Source organism: Canis lupus, chromosome 25 (assembly GCF_003254725.2).
Source record: "Canis lupus dingo isolate Sandy chromosome 25, ASM325472v2, whole genome shotgun sequence".
NCBI classification, from domain to species: domain Eukaryota; kingdom Metazoa; phylum Chordata; class Mammalia; order Carnivora; family Canidae; genus Canis; species Canis lupus.
The window spans coordinates 11,862,186-11,881,845 of record NC_064267.1 but is presented as its reverse complement, the minus strand read 5'-3'; the positions used below and the strand labels follow the sequence as shown (position 1 = coordinate 11,881,845).

Sequence of the window (19,660 nt, the reverse complement as noted above, 5' to 3'; positions counted from 1 at the left end):
TTAATGTCAAAGCCAGCTAGAATAAGCTTTCTATTCTTTATGGCCACAAGTACCCTAGTTAATAGCAAAACCTCATTCCGGAAGCTGCATGGCCCCTATCAGCTGATCCTTAGCTATGAACCTCTCTTAAAGTCTGGGAGGGGCACCCAGCTGGCTCACTCAGTACAGCATGCAACTCTTAATCTTGGGGTTATAAATTTGAGCCCCATGTTGGGTATAGAAATTACTTTAAAAAAATCTTATCTTCTGGGAGACTCCAGAGGTGATGTAAATGTGCTTGGGGCCACTTTTCTCCTTTTTCATCTTCCTGAAGGATGACTGTTTACTCATAAATCTTCAGAGGGAGTCATCCGCATGACCACCGTTGCTGGTGTCTTCAGCGACAAGGGGACCTCTGCCAAAGCCACTATGTTCTCAATGTATCCATTGCAAGACATGGCAATGGTCCCCTTCACTGTGAGCGATGCCAGGGCATGCATTTCATGCAGAAAGGGAGAGCATGTCTTCTTCCATATTCCCTGTTGTCAGCCTCTGGCCCAGACACCAAAGCACTCAATCTCTCAAGAATTACTACCCCTCCCCACCACATCAACTTGTACAAACTATATATGGGGAAAGATCAGGACACCAACTATAGCTAGATGTTCAGCAGAATCCCAGAATCTAAGCCACAATTTAGGATTATTTGGAACAGCCTTCTACATAAGTGAAAATTTTGTTTGCATCTCTGATTACCAGTTTTGCTGAAGACAGACTCCTAGAAATTAAATTAATAATACTCTTGGGGGGATCCCTGGGTAACTCAGCTGTTTAGCACTTGCCTTTGACCCAGGGTGTGATCCTGGAGTCCCAGGATCGAGTCCCACGTCGGGCTCCCTGCACGGAGCCTGCTTCTCCCTCTGCCTGTGTCTCTGCCTCTTTCTCTCTGTGTCTGTCGTGAATAAATTAATAAAATCTTTATGAATAAATAAATAAATAATAATTAAAACTAAAAATTCCAGTGTAACTAACCTATTCTGCTACCTTGGCCTCAAGTGTACAATATAGTGATCCAACAATTCTATACATTACTTAGCACTCATCACACTAAGTGTACTTTTAATCCTCTTTATCTATTTCACCCATCCCCCTACTCACTTTCTTTTTTATAAATAACATGATCATGCCTGCCACCTTAGGTGCATTATTTTATTAACTTTGATAGTTTTCAGTTCCTGCATTTGCTAAGTAGAAATTATACTATCTACATATAATAATTTTCCTTCTCCTTTCCAATAGTAGTTTTGTTTCCAAGGCTGCCATGAACAGGCACAATTACACAATTCCAAGAGCGCCATTCACATAGACCAATACGAATAATTTTCCTTGGAGTTGTGTAATGTAGCATGTTGGCAGTTTCCAATTTTCCAACGTTGTTGGCCAGAAATTTCAAAACAGAGTTAAATAATAATAATATGCCTTTGCTTGTTATTCTTGGTTTTGATGGGAATGTCTCCAGTGTTTATCCAGTAAGGATACTGTTGATGGGGAGTTTGAGAGAACATGGAATAACTGACATTAATCTAGGGCTTTTCCATATGTCATGGCTTATATATCTTCCACTACTCAACCCAGTCATTCATGTCATTAGGTCTCCCTTCAGCTTTGGGTCATGTCCTATTTTCTTTTTTTTTTTTTTTTAAGATTGTATTTATTTATTCATGAGAGACACACAGAGAAAGGCAAAGACATAGGCAGAGGGAGAAGCACGCTCACTGCGGGGAGCCTGATGCAGGACTTGATCCCAGGACCCCAGAATCATTCTTTGTCCAGGGTGGATCCTGGAATATTAAAGCCATTATGTTTTATGTTGGGAACTTCAAAGGTTTCTGGCTACAAGACAGAATAAAACAAGTTGAGGGAGAAAGAGTAGAAACCAGCAGTGATTTGAAGAGGAAGTACAATTAATTAATATTATGAAGCTCAATAAATATTTATAGAAGGAAGAGTGAAAAAGAGGGAATAAGGCAAGAAAGATGGCTATATGGCAGATAGGCAGACAAAAAGAACTGAATGAAGAAAACATATATATTGAGGTTCAGGTCTGACGTTGAAACCAGTGCTTTCTGCTACACCATTCTGCTTCTTTTTTTTCCTATCTTTTTTGTTAAAGCTTCAAAACAATACACCCATAAGGTCATGCAACCTTATTTTATACATGAGAAAATGAAGGCCTGGACCAAAGAGTTAAGAGATATATTTAGGATGGGTTCCAATGGGTTCTAAGTCTTCAGCTTATCAGTATAAATTAAGAGGACCAATGGCCCCCACTACAGACCCCTATGAGAGGCCTTAGTCCCTTCAAGCTTCTATAGCAAAAATATCATAGACAAGGTGGCTCATAAACCACAGAAATTTATTTCTCATAGCTCTGGAGGCTTGAAGTCTAAGATCAGGGTGCCAACAAGGTAGGAATCTGGTGAAAGCTCTCTTCCCAGTTGCAGACCATCAATGTCTCATTATACCCTCACATGGCAGTGAACAGAAAGGAAGCAAGCTCTCTCGTAATTCCCATTCATGAGATCTCCACCCTGATGACCCCACCTAACACTAATTATGTCCCAAAGGCTTTACCTCCTAATACCATCCCACTTAGGGGGGTAGAGCTTCAACATATGAATTTGGAGGAGGACACAAGCATTCAGTCCACAGGAAAGCCCCAACTTAACAGATTATTTTTATTTGTTAAATAGTATGGAAAAAATTCAACAATGATTGGTAACAGGAAAAAAATGCCTTGTTTTGGGAGGAATGATAGATATAACACATATTGAATGCTAACAGAAAATTTGAGCAATTAAAAATATATCTCTTATTATCTTTTCTAGATATGATTATTCCCTCCTGAGATCCTTCATGATTTATGTTCTTCGTGGAGCAGAATGACAGACCCATCAGCATTACCAGCTGTCTGGAAGAGACTTGACACCAGCTCCATCCAGTTGGCCTAGGACTTAAAGCATATCTGCTGCTCATCTAGTATCTTGGCAAAGGTACACAAGAACCCCTAGTTCACTCTGGGCTCTAAATACCACCTCCACGACACTGAAATGCACCCACCACCTGGTATACGTGTGATAGCCTTCCTAGCTAATAAAACAAGCAAGCAAAACTTGACTTCTTTCTTTTATCCCTACCAAATATTCCTACCAATACTCAGTGTTATAACTGGAGAAGCATAAGGATAAAGAAACTCGAGGATGATGCCATCAACAAATATGACATCCCACTCATGTGAAGAAAACACTTTTGCCATAGTCAATGAGCTCTCCTTCAAACTTTATTCTGCTTCTCAGATACTGAGGATCCTATAAATAAAATTAGGGCTCAGGCAGTGGAGTTCCCTGGAGTAAAGCCCTGGAAGAGAGAAGTGGGCTGGAGTGTGTTTGCTTCTCTGTCTCTAGGCCCATCAAATGGGGATCCCAGTGAACTACCTGATTCTAGACAGCCTCCTAACAGCCATAAAGGGACAGAACCTGTAAGAGACAAGGTCAGTTCTTGCAAAGGCCACCACCTCCATTGTTTCTGCTAGATCAGGATACTTCTCATCTATCACTTACATGGTCTTCTTAAGGAATTTTATCAGCAACAGCACCTAACTTGCTTACTGTAGAACCACGTAAAACATCTGTGCTCCAGGGGGCTGGCCTTTCCAGGTCTTAAATTTACTAATAGAACAAATGATAACAACAAAAAAACTTGATTGCACTTTAGTGACCTAGTTCTCATATATTTTATGACCACAAAGCATGTCATCCTTCTACATCAATCACCACATTGGTCTGGTGCCCTTACTGCTCCTGGGGAAGAGAATCAGTTTGCCCATCTAAGTGGAGTTGATTTCTACAAGGATAAAGTGGCTCATGTTAAAGCCCTAGGGTCAAAAAAAAAAAAAAAAAAAAAAAGCCTATTTAAAGGGACACCTGGGTGGCTCAGTAGTTGAGCATCTGCCTTCTGCCCAAGGCATGATCCTGGAGTCCTGGGATTGGGTCCCACATCAGGCTCCCTGCATGGATCCTGCTTCTCCCTCTGCCTATGTCTCTGCCTCTCTCTGTGTGTCTCTCATGAATAAATAAATAAATAAAAAATAAAAAAATAAAGCCCTAGGGTCATTTCCCATCTTTTCTTCTGCAAACTCTTGGCTTTTTGGGATTTGTGCTTCCTTGGAGACTCAGCCCATCTTCTGGCACACAGCAAAACACTGGACAAGCATGCTCTGCTGGCCCCTGCAGCTTTGGCAGAGAGGCACTGTTTGGCAGTTGGGACCCGGGGAATTCCCAATCTCTTAAGGGCAGCAGATGTTGCCTCAGTGCAGTAGCATCTGCCACCAAAGCCAGATGTGGGGATCTAATTGCTAAGTCATCAGCCTTGCATTTTTCTACAAGCTTGTAGAAATCTGTCTCCTTTTTCTTTACCTCCTTTTTCTCCTCCTCCTAGTCCTTCTCCAAAATTGGCATTAGTAACAGAAAGAGTTCAAGAGGTCTCCCTGTTTCTCATGTGGTCTGAGCCCCCCAACAGCTTTTCAATATAAATGATGTGCTGTTATTTGCTGCACCTGAGCCTATTTTGCCAGACTCACTGCTTTAAGCATCTTCTTCCCCTGACCTCAGCAGCTTCTTAACCCCAACATGCCTGTGGGTGTTTGGGTGCATTTTCATAACTATAATATGAAAGTCTCTGCTTCTCTCTGCATTGCCAAGGACCTTTTTGGAGTTGCCGGTCACTGGTGACTTTAAAGCACAGATGACTTGGAACTTTGTAAAGTTCACCAATGCAGAGACATGTTTTAGCCACAATTCAAATCCTCCTCTCTGGAGTTGTCCTCGCACTGGTTTCCACAAGAGCTGGGGACCTCTGCTGAGTAGTTGGACCTTTGCTCCCTTGTTCCAAAGGCCTCTGCCAGAGATGTGGGAGCTGGCTGCATCTGTCAGCAAACATTGTCAGTCTGAGTAGACCTTCTCTTCTTATTTGAAGAAAAATCCCACTTTCTTTAGAAATGTGTTATGTGAAGATGCATACAAAGTTGTATGGAGTATCTTTTAAAACTTCTAACATCTTCTTTGGGATGTTTCCACAATCTACCACTTGAAAAACATACACCACTCTTGTTCATACATGCTGGACTTTGTGTCTGATGCAACAAGAAATGAAAAATGGCTTCTGTCAGTGGTTCTAAAAGTAATTCCAACATTCTTTTCTACTTCAGGGTTGTGCTCCAGCCACATCACCTGCAGCCTGCCTAGGAAGTATCCTTTTTAAAAAGATTTATTTATTCATTCATTCATTCATTCATTCATTCATGAGCAACACAGAGAAAGAGGCAGAGACATAGGCAGAGGGAGAAGCAGGCTCCCTGTGGAGAGCCCAATGCAGAACTCAATCCCAAGACCCCAGGATCACAACCTGAGCCAAAGGCAGAGACACTCAACCACTGAGCCACCCAGATGCTCCTCACTAGGAAGTATCTAGACCCCACTTAAGATACCATCTAGGTGGCTCACTAGGTAAGTGCAGGGCCAATGCAAAGTGAAGCACAGCGGAGCTCTAGGAAGGTACCTCAAATTTCCTTGGAAGAAGAGAGACACAGAGGAGATTGTAAAGTGCTACCAATGGTCCCTTCTTACTGTTATCTGGATATCTGGATGAGTCCTATCTCACCAGGATGCCTTCACTGATCAGCCTCAATGTCGAACCCAACTGGGACAATTTGATCCTTTGGAAGGCAGTGACTAAGTCTTCTTACCACTCCCCCATTTCTTGTTTTGTAGGCCAACAAGGAAAAGAATGTATCTCCAGCATCTCTTTCTCAAACTCTAGTTAGTTCCATCTTCTATACTCAGTCTCAGCACCCAATTCCAGCTGCTCCACCTGCCATTGCTTCCCGAAGGAAACCCCACTGCAGATTCGAGCAGAGGTAGAGGTTCCCTGTGGTGAACACACTGCCGTGCATTATGTCATTTACTCTTCACAAGAGCCCTGTGTGATAGTATTACTATCACTTTCATTTTATAGAAAACTGATGCTCACACAGGGTAAATTAATTTGCCCAAGGTCACTAACTATTTAATGAAAGTGGGATATAAAATCCAAATGACTGCCTACAAGTTCTGTATGCTTTTAACAACATGGCCACCACATTGGCCAACCCCTCAGCCAATGCTAACTTCACCATCTTTGTCAGCATCCTTTGTCAACACTACCACCAGGCACCTCTACGACTGAAAGCTGACAATCTTTCAAGTGTAAGAAAGACTTTCCCTACTTCAGGGTTCCTCAACCTTAGGATTACTCACATTTGGCCCAGATAATTTTTTGTTGTGGGAGCATGTCCTGGGCACTGCAGGATGTTTGGTAGCATCCCTGGCCTCCACACACTAGATCAGTAGCATTCCCCATCCCAGTGTGACATACAAAAAATATCGCCAGACATTGCCAAAGGCTCCTGCAGGGATGTGAGGATGGGGAGGCAGGCAAAATCACTCCTGGTAGAGAGCAAATGCCTTAGGGTTCCCATTCTGTCAGCTTCCTCCTTGCTTTTGAGCTACAGTTCCTGAGACATTAAAGTCTCTAATGCAAAACCTGTCTTTACCAAGACACTTTGAAATATTACTCTCTTTGAAACAAGTGCCTGCCCAGGCTCCCTCCAACCTACACTGTCCTCTGTGCTCTGTGGTATAAAGCTCATTCTTGGGGAACTCAGATGGCCCAAGGGAATTAGCTCAATCATTGGCCAGGTACCCTTTCAAGAGAGTAAGCACCTGAATTCCCCACCCCCTCCCCCCACCTCACCCTCCCTCCCCCAATCCAAGCTTTCCAGGAGGGAAATTCCTCCATCCCTTATAGGACAGCTCACTCTGCCTTTCCGATCTAGAATTCTAGGTTACTTATAGAACACATCCTCAGGAGGCAGGGAAGAGTAATTTTGGGGTATTTTTTCTTTTCTCCATTGACATTCAGTGGGTACCACTGCCCCACTAACTGTCTAAAGGAAGCTGGTTCCCAGTCTCTAAGGTCTGCCTGGACCCTTTCTCTGCGCCATTCTTGATAAATGAGAGTGAGGAGCAACATTTTCTCTTCTAGATTCTTTACAATCAATTGAGCCTCTATTTTCAACTAGTTATGATGCTCATTGTCTGCTAAGTAAAGGCTACCTTACAAATATTAACTCATTAACTCTGACAGCCATTTGACCTCATCCCTTCCCTAGATGGGGAGGTGAGTGCTTGCCCCAAAAGAGCTATTCAAGGTTCCCTTCCCTTGAATTTGGAATTAGAATCAAGAGATTGGGGTTCTTTCTGGGTACCTGGATCTGTAACATATCAACTTGGCATCCCTGTAGGCCATGTTCCACCCTGGACTCAAAACAACAGAAGAAGCCAGTGTGCAGAGTGCAAGAGAAGAATGAAGAAATACCTAGGGAAGAGCAGTTGTGAGTGACAGAGAGAGGCCTCAAGTTCAAGTTCCAACTCCCAGCACATCCCCAAGAGCAGGATGCATCTTAGTCTCTGGGATGCCTGCCCACTCTGGGATCTTCACAAGAAACTCTCATAATTTGCGTAAGATAGTTTAAGTTGGTTTATGTTTGAAAGACAATGGGATAATATTTGTTACTTAAAGCCAATCTACAGACATTCTTTTTAGTGAAGAGAGTGCCATTTATTGGCACTCGGGTAGAATAAATGTTTCTCATTGCCACTATACAGAAACCCTTATATTTACACCTAAGATAAAGATTTATACATAAATCAGGATGCGTTCCATGAGAGCTGAGGCCTGGTATTCTTTCTTGCCCTTTTAGGTAAGAGCAGAAGCAAAAAACTATGGAGTAAAGGTGACAAGCAAACCAGGCTTACCCTCTGCGGGAGACCAGGACTGGGGTCTTGCTATAAGCCTGGGAGTGAAGGTAGGGTGGAGGTGAAAAAGCAGGTGACCATGGAGGTCAGAGAAAGGTGAGAATCAGAGGGAAGGTGGTGAACCTAAAAGCCACCTAGCATATGGCTCTCAGTTCCCAGGAAAGAGCACCCAGGGCAGACAGTCCAAAATATAGAGTCAGTGAAACAAATGCCAGCACTGGCCATCAGACACTCTATTTCAGTTCATGCATTCAATATCCTCAAAGACACGACCTATTAATTTATGTATCCTTTCTCTACTTGCTTTCAGGTCACAAGACCAGATCAGAACATGGGTAAGCCTTAGTTGATTCATTTGAGCTGAGGACTAAGGTAGCCATTCTTTGGAGAGAATTCCTGTGATTTGAGGGGAGTTTTGATACAGACTGATTCAAGGCGGGGCCAGAACTGGTAGGTGGATTCTGAAGGCATGGCTCCATGAAACAAATCCTTGGTTCCTTCCCTCTTCCCTGTTGTGTAATCCAAAGCATGTGCTTATTCTTTGACACTTGATGTTTCATGCATTTATTCAAGCAACATTTACTGGTTATCTGCTATGTACCAGGTGTCTATAGCCACCAAAATAAAATGGGGAGGGTATCATCTTTTATATCAACCCGTTTTGCATCTATCCAGGAGATATTTTTACTTAAAGACCTGAAGACAATGTCCATGTAACATAGACACTGAGAGCTGCCACTTATTCGGCTAGATTTACGTTCGTGGCCCTGGGCTAAGCACTTTCCATGCCTTACATTCATTTCAGTGCACAAGAACCCTATAGGGAGCTATTATTATCTCCATCTGACATCTGACAAAGCCCAGCTTTGGACACAGACAGCCTGATCCAACAGCCTGTACTCCCAAATCCCACATTTTCACAGAGCCATGAGGTATGAGTCTCACCTGATGGGAAGGAACCCCCCACCCCCACCCCTTTGGAAGGGACTTGGTGGAGACAAGTCCCTGCCAGAAGTCCCAACCTTCAAGACTCAGGCAAATACCCACGGAAATGCCAAGCAGGGCACCTCTATGGTCAATTGTTTGGGCTCTTTGCAGAAGATGAACTGCGTGGGCAATCCATCACAGGGAGACTGTGGCGCCAGCCGCTGGCTCCCTGGGCCTATGCTTGTCTCCATTAACATCATTTAGATTTTAGACTTTCCCTAATTAAGAAAGGTTCCCACCAGCAACAGCAAAAATCCTCACCACCTCTTTCATTATCTTGGCTTTTCTTCCTCTTAATTACTATTGAGCTCCTGGCTGATTAAATTAGTTATTGAGGTCCTTTCTGAAATCTTGGGGAAATTATCTAAAAATCATGAAATCAATTCCCTTACGCTGTTTTAATCTTTTATGCCCTAGGCTCAAAAAAGGATGGGCAGACAAGTGCAGGCCCTCTGAGAAGTGTGCAGCCCCACACTGCTTGCCAGCCTTCTAGAGTCTTTGTGGACCATCTGGGTCAATTTCCTTCCAAGTAAATGAAATGCAAATAAAAATTCCAGCAGTTTTTCAGCTGCCGGCTGCCCAGCTGATTAGCATGACAGAAGCTGGGAGATGAGGCCTGACCCGGTGCACTTCCCCTCATCTCATTAAGTTGTAACTCCACCACGGCTGCATTCATGGTGTTTATTGACGCTGAAAGGCGTCTTTATCCAAAACTAGCTAAATTCACATTCAGAGTTTTTACTTGGAAGTCTTGCCTGCTCCAGCATCCACATGAAAGTGAACCTATTGTGGCTGGCTCATGTGTCCCGCTGATTTTGAAACAATTTGGAGGTTGCCCAAAAATGTTTATTTCACAAGTGTGTATCCCTCCATCCTCCTCCCCCAGCCTCCAAATGCACAGGGGCACCCAGTGCAGGAAGAGGTAGGGGTGAGCGTGGGAGGAATTCCTAAAGTCAAGTTCTGCAGATGCTGGGAAGTAGGGTCTATGAGAAGGCTACTGGTCTGGAAGATTCCCAGATCTGGAGGTACCGTGTACCCTGCCACAGCTCACAAGGTCGGTGCAAAGCTTGCTCATCTGGGCACAGGCTTTGCACAGACCACTGGCCTGGCACACGGTTTCCCGATCTCACCTCCTCCTTTTTCAAAGCATTTGAAGTTCAGTGTCCCTCCTCTATCTGTATCCGTTAATCACATGTGAAAACATATGACAGTAGCCTTCATGTAACTGTGGGGTCTTCATGGGGCCGAATGATCTGCTCACTGTCAAGCTGGGAGGACTCAAGACTGTGTGACCCTCCTCCTTTATCATTTGAGAAAATGTCTGCAGAAGATATACCCTGCTTCACTGCAGATAAGGGGCATGGATCTTTGGAAATTGAGAATGAGGGAAGAGGAGATGAAATTCAAGAGGAGGGAAGAAGTCATTTTTTATTTGTGATTCTCTGGTTGCCCACCCGCCCCGGCCCCATGAAAAATCATGGTCAAAACCCTACCTCTTTGACCCTGTTGGGATTATAGCCAGGGAGAGGGCTTTGAAATCAAGCATAATAAATAATCAGGGTGATGAGTGATGTTTTTATATGAATGAAAAGGCTGAAGCTCTTTTTCCTTTTTTTTAAGATTCTGGTTAACATTTAGCCAGTGTACCGGTGTGCAAGGATTTCTATGTGGTAAATGGGTTGGTGTCCTTCAGTGCATGCTGGAGACCACTAGCACTCCAGAAAACATCTTCTAAACCAGTAAACAACGTTGGACCTGTTGCAGTGCTTTACCAGTCTACGAAACTAACTTAATCTTTTGCTCACAGTCTCTATGCTAAGTGTTCTAATATTCAATAATTTTCATTAAAATCTTTTCCTACATTCTGTTTTCTTTTAGGGCTAGGTTGGTTACTTTGTAGGTTGGCTTAGATTTCCCTGGTTGTTAATGAAAACGTTTTGTTTCCTCTTCTGCTGGCCAACAGGAGGGTATGGGTGGAACAGGGTTGAGTGACCATCCTTAAGGACTGTGCGCAATGGCTGTCAGATCTGCTCAGCTTGCTATAGATGTAGATGTTCCTGACTCCCGTAAGGCTTGTAACTGTACAGGAGCAAGGAGACTTCAACAAGCCAGAAAGGGCTAGCCGGGCCCAAGCCACCTTCCTGTGGCCACAATATAGGACTGTTAGGTGTGAGAGCCAAGACAGTGTCTGATGAGTGACTGCAGATTATGATGGGATGGAAAACCCAAGTGAGCTTGCCTATCTCTCTGAGTGCATGCTGCCTTCCAGAAACTAGCCAGAACCCGTAACATTAAAGGTGCTATCTTAGGGGCACCTGGGTGGTAGGGTCAGTTAAGCATCACACTCTTGGTCTCGGCTCAGGTTGTGGTTTCAGGGTCATGAGATCAAGACCCCTGTAGGGCTCTGTGCTCAATGGAGAGTCTGCTTACGGCTCTCTCTCCCTCTCCCCCCACACCAGCATTCTCTCTCTCTCTCTCTCTAAAATAAATAAATAAATAAATATTTTTAAAAAATAGTTTAGGGCAGCCTGGGTGGCTCAGTGGTTTAGCGCCACCTTCCACCCAGGTGTGATCCTGGAGTCCCAGGATCGAGTCCCACGTCAGGCTCCCAGCATGGAGCCTGCTTCTCCCTCTGCCTGTGTCTCTGCCTCTCTCTCTCTCTCTCTCTCTGTCTCTCATGAATAAATAAATAAAATATTTAAAAATAAAAAATAAATTAAAAAATAGTTTAAAGGTGCCATTTTATTAAGGTGCCATCTAATAACACATCATCTCCTTGATTCCTCACAACAACCCTGCTAGTTATGTGTGGGCAGCCCCATTTCACAGATCAGAAAACTGAGGCTCAGATAATCACTGTGAGGTCTGTAGCCATGCAGGTATTCACTACCACAACACTGAGCCTGGAAGCAGCTTCTCACCGACCCTAGAGTCCATATTCCTTCCGATGCACTTTCCTATCTTCTCCATAACACATAGGCCACACCTTTCCTCTTTCTGGTTCAAATGTGAGGCAGTGATGTCCCTCAAAGAAGTAAAACCCGTGGGAGCTACACACAAGACATTTAGCAACCTTGTGGGCTTATCTCTTTGATGCCACCTGCCACAGCCTGTGCTGCCTCACATAATGTCCACCCCAGCAAAAAGGAGAAGGTAAGTTGGCTAGAAGAAAGAATAAAGGCCTGTTAATGTTTTCTCCATTTCCACTGTGCCCTCAGTGGGGACATGGTCTCCCATGGTCTCATGGTATGAGATTTCAGAATTACATATCAGCTTCTCTGAGCTTCTCTGCAAGCCAGGCCATCCCAGGGACCCACCCAGCAGGCCAGGCCATAGCTCTGTTACTGTCATATACCTGACTGCCTCTCACCAGCAAGCCTGTGGAGGATGACCACGGCTGACTCTGAAGTGACCTGTCTCCCCACAGTAGCTCTGTGAGTGCCATCAATGATCACGTCCTCAATGGTGAGAATCGACTGTTGTCCCAGCTTGCATCATAGGAAATAAAACTATACTATATCAAGGATATATTTTCCCATTTATCCAAAAATGATAGACTGACCAAATGCCAGGCACTATATTAAATACTGTACAACTGTCCTATATACTGAACAAGTAGAGGATACACGTACTGGGTCTAGCACCAGTTGGTCCAATCACCTACAAGCTTGTTAGAAAAGTAGACTCTTGCACCCACCCCAATCCTACTAAATCTAAATCTGCATTTTAACAAGATTCAAATGTGCACTGTAGGATTTATCTCAAGCCATCTCCACAGCCATCCTGTGAAGTGGGTATTTTTTTTGCTTTCTCTATTACAAGTTAAAGACAAACAAACAAAAAACAAACTAGGACTGAAGAAAACTAGACTCAGAGGCACTCAGTAGTAGCAGATCTGAAATTCAAACCCATACATCCAAGGAAATGACAATTTATTCTTTCATAAATCACTTAAAGACCCTGATTTCACCATTTTGCTTAAATTCCAAGTTAGAAAGGTTCCCCATCTCTCTATTCCCTTTTTCCTAGTCACCCGATGCACATGTCCTCTCCAGGTCCCAATACTTAGCTGGTGCTTCCAGGGAACAAAATATGCTCTTTCTCTTTCTCCTCATCCCATCTAAACTCCTGTTCAGCAGCAATGCGAATCTCAGTTAAATGTTGAAGAAAAATCAGGCTCACTAAAATAATTCAGTCTAAGATGTGAATGATTGATAGCCCCTAAGCCTCCCATAGTCATCTGCATTTTAAAGGATCTTAAGCATGCAACTAAATCTCTGTTTACATGCATTTGGAACTAGGGAAGCAGAGATTTTTTTATATTTTGTTTTTCTTTATCACATGATCGACTTGGAACCTGTCCTATAAAAGGTCAGGTCTTGGGATCCCTGGGTGGCGCAGCGGTTTGGCGCCTGCCTTTGGCCCAGGGCGCGATCCTGGAGACCCGGGATCGAATCCCACGTCGGGCTCCCGGTGCATGGAGCCTGCTTCTCCCTCTGCCTGTGTCTCTGCCTGTCTCTCTTTGTGTGACTATCATGAATAAATAAATAAAATCTTTAAAAAAAAAAAAAAAAAGGTCAGGTCTTGTCATTTATAATCACTTCTTTGGATTAGTTAAAACCACTGGACTCACATTATTATTCTTATGGTCATATGCTTAATGCTATGCTGGGCCCTGCTTTGGGCAAAGCAACCTGTTGAGACGAAAAAGTCCTCATGCTTGACCCTGGCAAATCTAGATCTAGGTCCATTCTGCCTTGCTCCATCCTTGCCTGAACCAGAAGAGAAAATCTCCAAATAACTAGTTGGGCTACACGAGGCTGCTTTTTTGGTGGCATTTAGCAAAATGGGGAAGGAGATGAATTCTTGACTTTTATGACAGTCTTCCTGCTCCCTGCCCTCCCACTCCTCATAGATTCTGGAATGGCCCCATAACCCTCTGAACTGTGGATTCAGTTCCACTTCCACTTTTTAGGAAATAGAAGGAATCCCTGATGAGTTGCACTTTGAAGAACAATGCTCATTTGGAGTGTTTTATCATTGCTCTCATCCATTTACCGAGCATTTCCCAGTTGATGAGCACTATGTTAAGTATTTAATCTTTAAATCAAAACTACTGAGAAAGTATCATTTCCTCCCTTTTAATATGGTGAAAAATGAGACTCAGAGAAGTTAGGCAACATACCTGAGGCTCTACAGCCAGTATAGTATGGAGCCACAGTACAAATCTACATCTAACTCCCCAAGTCCCAGCCCTTAGGTGTGACCTCCAGTATGTGTAGTAAAAGGAATCTCATGTCTTAGAGTCCCTTCGTGGGCAGGGCCAACTTCTCCATTGGGCACAGCAGGTATAGTGTCTGGGAACACAGTAGTTTTAGGGACCCATGAAAATATTTTAATTGCTTTTAACATCAGAAGAAAAAATTAACTTCACAGTTGAAAAAAATATTTTACTATGTGTTAATATATTCACCTTTATAACAATACAGTCATAAAAATATAATTAAAATTTTTTTTCATGAAGGAAGAGGCCCACAAAAGTAAAAGTATCAAAGGCCGGTGAAAATCATAGTCTTGCTCAGAGGTGACCTCGCCAGCAGTTTCTGCTGCTCTGCTGCCCGTATCATTGGCCACAATGCCTCAGAAAGGATGGCATTATTATCTCTAGTGTCAGAGAGGAACAGATGACCAGAGAAGATAAGTAATTCTCTTCAAGTCCTGGGGTTGGAGGAGATAGGCTGGCCTATGTGGCAGACCATGATCCATGACCTTGCAGGTGGCTGGAGCAAGTAAGTCTTAGGGCTATCAGATTGATCTGCACATTATTCCTCTTGGGTGGAAGTTAGAAGAAGACCAGCACTTTTCACTCCTTCCTCATCCACCCACCCCAGACCAATAAGTTTTGCTTTGTTCCATGATCACCCAGGCTGGCAGGGAGGGGGTCTCATTGTCCTGTGCCATCAAATTATAGACAATGGGACGTGTAGATGGCTCTTTGCCAGCACATCTGACCCAGTTGCAAGTCAGAAATGTTTCTGGCCCCTTCAAGATGCTGGTACAAGCAATGGTTTGTCATCCAAGCCAGATTCTCATCTGCTTGTCCCCTGGTGCCCAACCAAAGAGGCATCTCTTTAGGAATTCCACATGCTTTAGCCTTCTTCAGGGAATAAGTCCTTTGATGGTGCCAGCAGCCTGGCAGTTGCCTTTGAGAACTCTTGGCCAACATGAAGGGATTTTCATGTAAACAATAAACTTTGGCCTGGAAAAAGCCAACTTGAGCCCAAACCATTCATCTTGTATTCCTTTCTCTCTTCCTTTAACCTACAGAATGCTACTCAAAGTTAAAATGGCAATTTTCAGTGTTGTATAAGAAGAGAAGCTGAAATCAGGGTTATGTGGCCACACTGGTTCACTAACACTAACAGTGGCATAAAATATTTATGTGAGTACATCCCACTTCCCATGAACTTCACTTTAGATATCCTCAGGTGATTATGTCAAGGTTTTATAAATTGAATAATATGTTAGGTATATCAGTGGGTTGGTTTTTTACCAGAATTCATAGATGATTCCTTTTGCAAGTTCAGGACCTTTCAAGGTGCTCATAACCCTGTCTATAGGGTTTTTATAAACTTGTATTTTAGAATATCGAATTGATTGAACAAAGCTCTGAATTGAATACGAACTATTTGTTAGTTTCTTGAGTTCAAATCTGGACTGTAACCCAAGACATCAATATAAAGTACTAGGATGAGGTTCATGAAAATTAAAAAAAAAAAAAAAAAAGACAAAACTGTTTCAGGGAGAGAAACTGAAGCCTTTGAGGAGAAGATAATAGAATTCTGTTAAGTAACAAAGACAGACAAAAACAAAAACAAAAGCCAAAGCTAGCATCCTGTACTTGGGAAGGATAACAATGTTCTGGAATGTTCCCTGGAAGCTATCTTGTCCTTAAGTTGTTTGTCCATATGTGGCACAGTTTCTTTTTTTTTTTAAGATTTTATTTATTTATTTATGACACAGAGAGAGAGAGAGAGAGAGAGACAGGCAGAGGTTGAGAAGCAGGCTCCTTGCAGGGAGCCCAACATGGGACTTGATCTGGGGTCTCCAGGATCACACCCTGGGCCAAAGGCGGCGCTAAACTGCTGAGCCACCTCGGCTGCCCTGTGGCACAGATTCAATGGAGAGCAGCCTGTGCTGTGGTAATGAAAACATTATTAATTGAAGAATAGAATCCCCTGTCAGATTGCCTGATTCATTGATTCATTCAACAAATTTTATTGGTTATCCATGAACTGTCAGGCACTCTGGAGGAAGACAGACTAGTTCCTGCCCTTCTGGAGATTACATTCTAGTGGGGGACAGAAGCAGATATAGCCAGGATAGTCACTGAGACAGTACCTCACACGCTTGGCCTACGTTAGCCATTAACTAGACAGATGCAAAAATCCATTCGCACAGGCTCTGGGCTGGCAAGAAGGGTGATGGACATATGGACCTACCTGCAGACAGGGAAACAAAGTCTGTTCTCTACTTTGTAATATTTTCTGCCTGGCTCATAGTATGTGCTAGTGTTATAACTCTTTGAAACAACCATCATCCACGTGTTTTCATCAAGACAAAATGGAGACTTGATGGTATCAAGTTTGTGAAAAAGTCACACAGCTAGCATTGTGGAGCCAAATTCAAGTTCAGGTATGACTGACCTTAAAGGCTTGTGTTTATTTTTTTTCCTGTTAGCTTTAAATTTTTTCCACTTTTTATCAAAGTTATATATAGACACCATTTATTGAATCAATATATTTCTTCGAGGCTGAAGGCATATCCTATACCCCTCTGCCCCTTTCCCCTTCCATGTAACTATTTTAAATTATTTTAACTGATTTATCTTATACGTATATTTGTATCACTAAAAAAACATGTTCATAGTGCTACTTTAAAATTTTTCAGCTTTAGGCATTATCATTTGAACCTTAATTTGAAAATATAAAGATTTCAATCTCTTTTCTTCTACCCTCCCAATATAATGTCTTAGACGCTTTGGCTACAGAACTCAGTGTTTGTATTGTTATGACAAGGCCGAATGGTAGAGTAGGGAGTTTGGCAAGCCCTCTTCTCAACCAGCAGTGACAAAACTCAGCAAAAGAGCCAAAAGCATTTTCAGGATGCTGGAAATCAACCCAAGGCATATAAAACTTGAGAAATATTTCTTCAAGAAAGACTACCGAAACTCAGGTAAGAACCATGGACCGCTGTCATTTTAGCCTGGGATTAATCCCCGTTACCATCTGCCTGTGCTCTGTCCCCTGGCTCTAGTCTGGTAGTTCCACCAAGGCAGAGCAGGCCACAAAAACCCAGCAGCTTCACCAGACAAGGCTGACTTGATGAGGAGCAGAAGCAGAAAAACCTCATACCCTGGGCATTGTCAGAAATGGTAGCAATTGGGCAGTCCAGGTGGCTCAGTGGTTTAGCGCTGCCTTCAGCCCAGGGCGTGATCCTAGAGTCCCGGGATCGAGTCCCACGTCAGACTCCCTGCATGGAGCCTGTTTCTCCCTCTGCCTGTGTCTCTGCCTCTGTGTTTTTGTGTGTGTGTCATAAATAAATAAAATCTTAAAAAAAAAAAAAGAAAAAAAAAGAAATGGTAGCAATTGTAGTTACAAACAAATAGGAAAGACCAACATTGCAGCTAACCTCATATTGGGCCAAATAACAGAAATGTAGCAGGAAGACCCATGGAAGGAGATAGCCATAATGGTCTCAGTCATTTCTCACATGTCCCTGGCAGTCTGGAAAGCTACACACATTTCCAAGGCTATGTGCATGTACAGGAGAGATTAGAGTGTGGTCTAGCTATCCATCTGTCCCTGGCTGAATACAGGCCTTGCATGCACACAGAGAGACACACAGGGAGCCGGTGAAAAGCAAAATCCAAGGAAGACTTGTAAATGACCTGAACTTTGAGCGTGTTCCCCAACCCCATAGAGATCTATCAGCCAAGGTTGGAAATTCTTACTATCTTAAGTGTTTGAGCACAATCTTTGATCACTAAATCACACTGAGATAGAGATGATCTCTAGGAAACCAGTATTAAAAAATCAAAATGACACTTTAAATAAAATGGACAGGGGACATCAGGAGCTGTACACTGTAAGAGAAACAGAGCTCTTGAAATTAGTCTAGGCAAGTCACCAAAGAAACAGTCAGCAACAGCAATAACTTCTAAAAGGCCTACGTAGGGAGTGGAATCTCAGGCTAGAGTTGCTGTAATATATTATCCAGTTTCTAACAAAAACTTTAAAGATTTGGGTCAGTGGGAGCAAAGCAGTCAATAGACACTGTCTCTGAGGGGGTTCAGATGCTGAACTTTTCACAAAGATCTCAAAGCATTTATTATAAATATGTTCAAACAACTAAAGAAAATCAGGTTTAAAGAACTGAAGAAAAGTATAATGACAATGACTCATCAAAGATAGAATATCAACCTGGAGCTAGAACTCATAAAAAAAAAAAAAAGAGAGAGAAAAAGAAACAAGTGGAAAATCTTGGCATGAAAAGTAAGATAACTAAAACTGGAAAATGAAGGCCTCAACAGAAAATATAAGGGAGCAGAAGAAGGAATCAGTGAATTTGAAAATAAGATGACAGGGGATCCCTGCGTGGCTCAGCGGTTTAGCGCAAAATAAGATGACAGGGGATCCCTGGGTGGCTCAGCGGTTTAGCGCCTGCCTTTGGCCCAGGGCACGATCCTGGAGTCCCAGGATCGAGTCCCACGTCAGGCTCCCGGCATGGAGCCTGCTTCTCCCTCCTCCTGTCTCTGCCCCCCTCTCTCTCTCTATGTCTATCATAAATAAATAAATAAATGTTTAAAAGAAAAGAAAAAAAGAAAAGAAAGAAGAAAAGAAAAGAAAGAAAAGAAAAAAAGAAAAGAAAAGAGAAAAGAAAAGAGGATGACAGAAATTATCCTATCTGGAAAACAGAAAGAATAAAGAAAATTGAACAGAGCCTTGGAGACCTGTGGGAAACCATCAAGCATAACTTGCACAGAATTCCAGAAGGAGGGGCACCTGAGTGGTTCAGTTGGTTAAGCGTTCAAATCTTGATTTCAGCTCAGGTCATGATCTTGGGGGTCATGAGATCAAGCCCCATGTGGGTCTCCATGCTCATCGGAGAGTCTGCTTGAGATTCTCTCTCCCTCTCTCATTGACCCTCCCCCCCTTGTTCTCACTCTCATAAACAAACAAACAAACAAACAAACAAAAAAGAGTTCCAAAAGGAAAGAAAGGGGGAAAATGCTTTTGAATAAAGGATGGCTAAAATTTCCTAACTGAGGAAAAACACGAATCTACCCATCCAAGAAGCTTAAAAAACATTTTTATATCACGAAAGATCTACTCACATATATTTAAATGTATATGCTTAACATTTAAAGAAGCTGAAAAGCCCATTAGAACCTTTCAACATAAGATTGAGGGTTGTACAGTCTAAGTCTTCTTTGCTAGACTGTTTTGTTTGCAGGGCCACTAACATCAGTATCTTTATGTCTGTGTGTGTGTTGGAGTCCCTAGAAAAAATTTTTCAAATATCCTGCTAGAGGACCAAATCTTGGCTGCAAGTGCTCTGGCATCTCATCTCATGACTATCGGTCAAATTGCTGCCTCCAGTCCATACATGCTTCAGATAATAAGACTCCTATCTCCTCCAGGACTAGGGAGGAGAAGTCCTCTGGCTCATCAAGTGACAAGAGGTCCCTCAAGTGCTCTCCAAACATCAGCAAATCCTTA

At 42.9% G+C, this 19,660-nt stretch overlaps 1 long non-coding RNA gene across 1 annotated transcript in view; it reads right to left on the bottom strand.

The window, feature by feature from the left end:
• Nucleotides 1–806: 806 nt before the first annotated feature.
• LOC112669491 (uncharacterized) overlaps nt 807–19,660 on the bottom strand; it is a 32,137-nt gene continuing 13,283 nt past the window's right edge. Inside the window, exon 4 of the long non-coding RNA XR_003142301.3 lies at nt 807–931. This is a non-coding gene — a long non-coding RNA (uncharacterized LOC112669491). The remainder of the gene's footprint in view (nt 932–19,660) is intronic.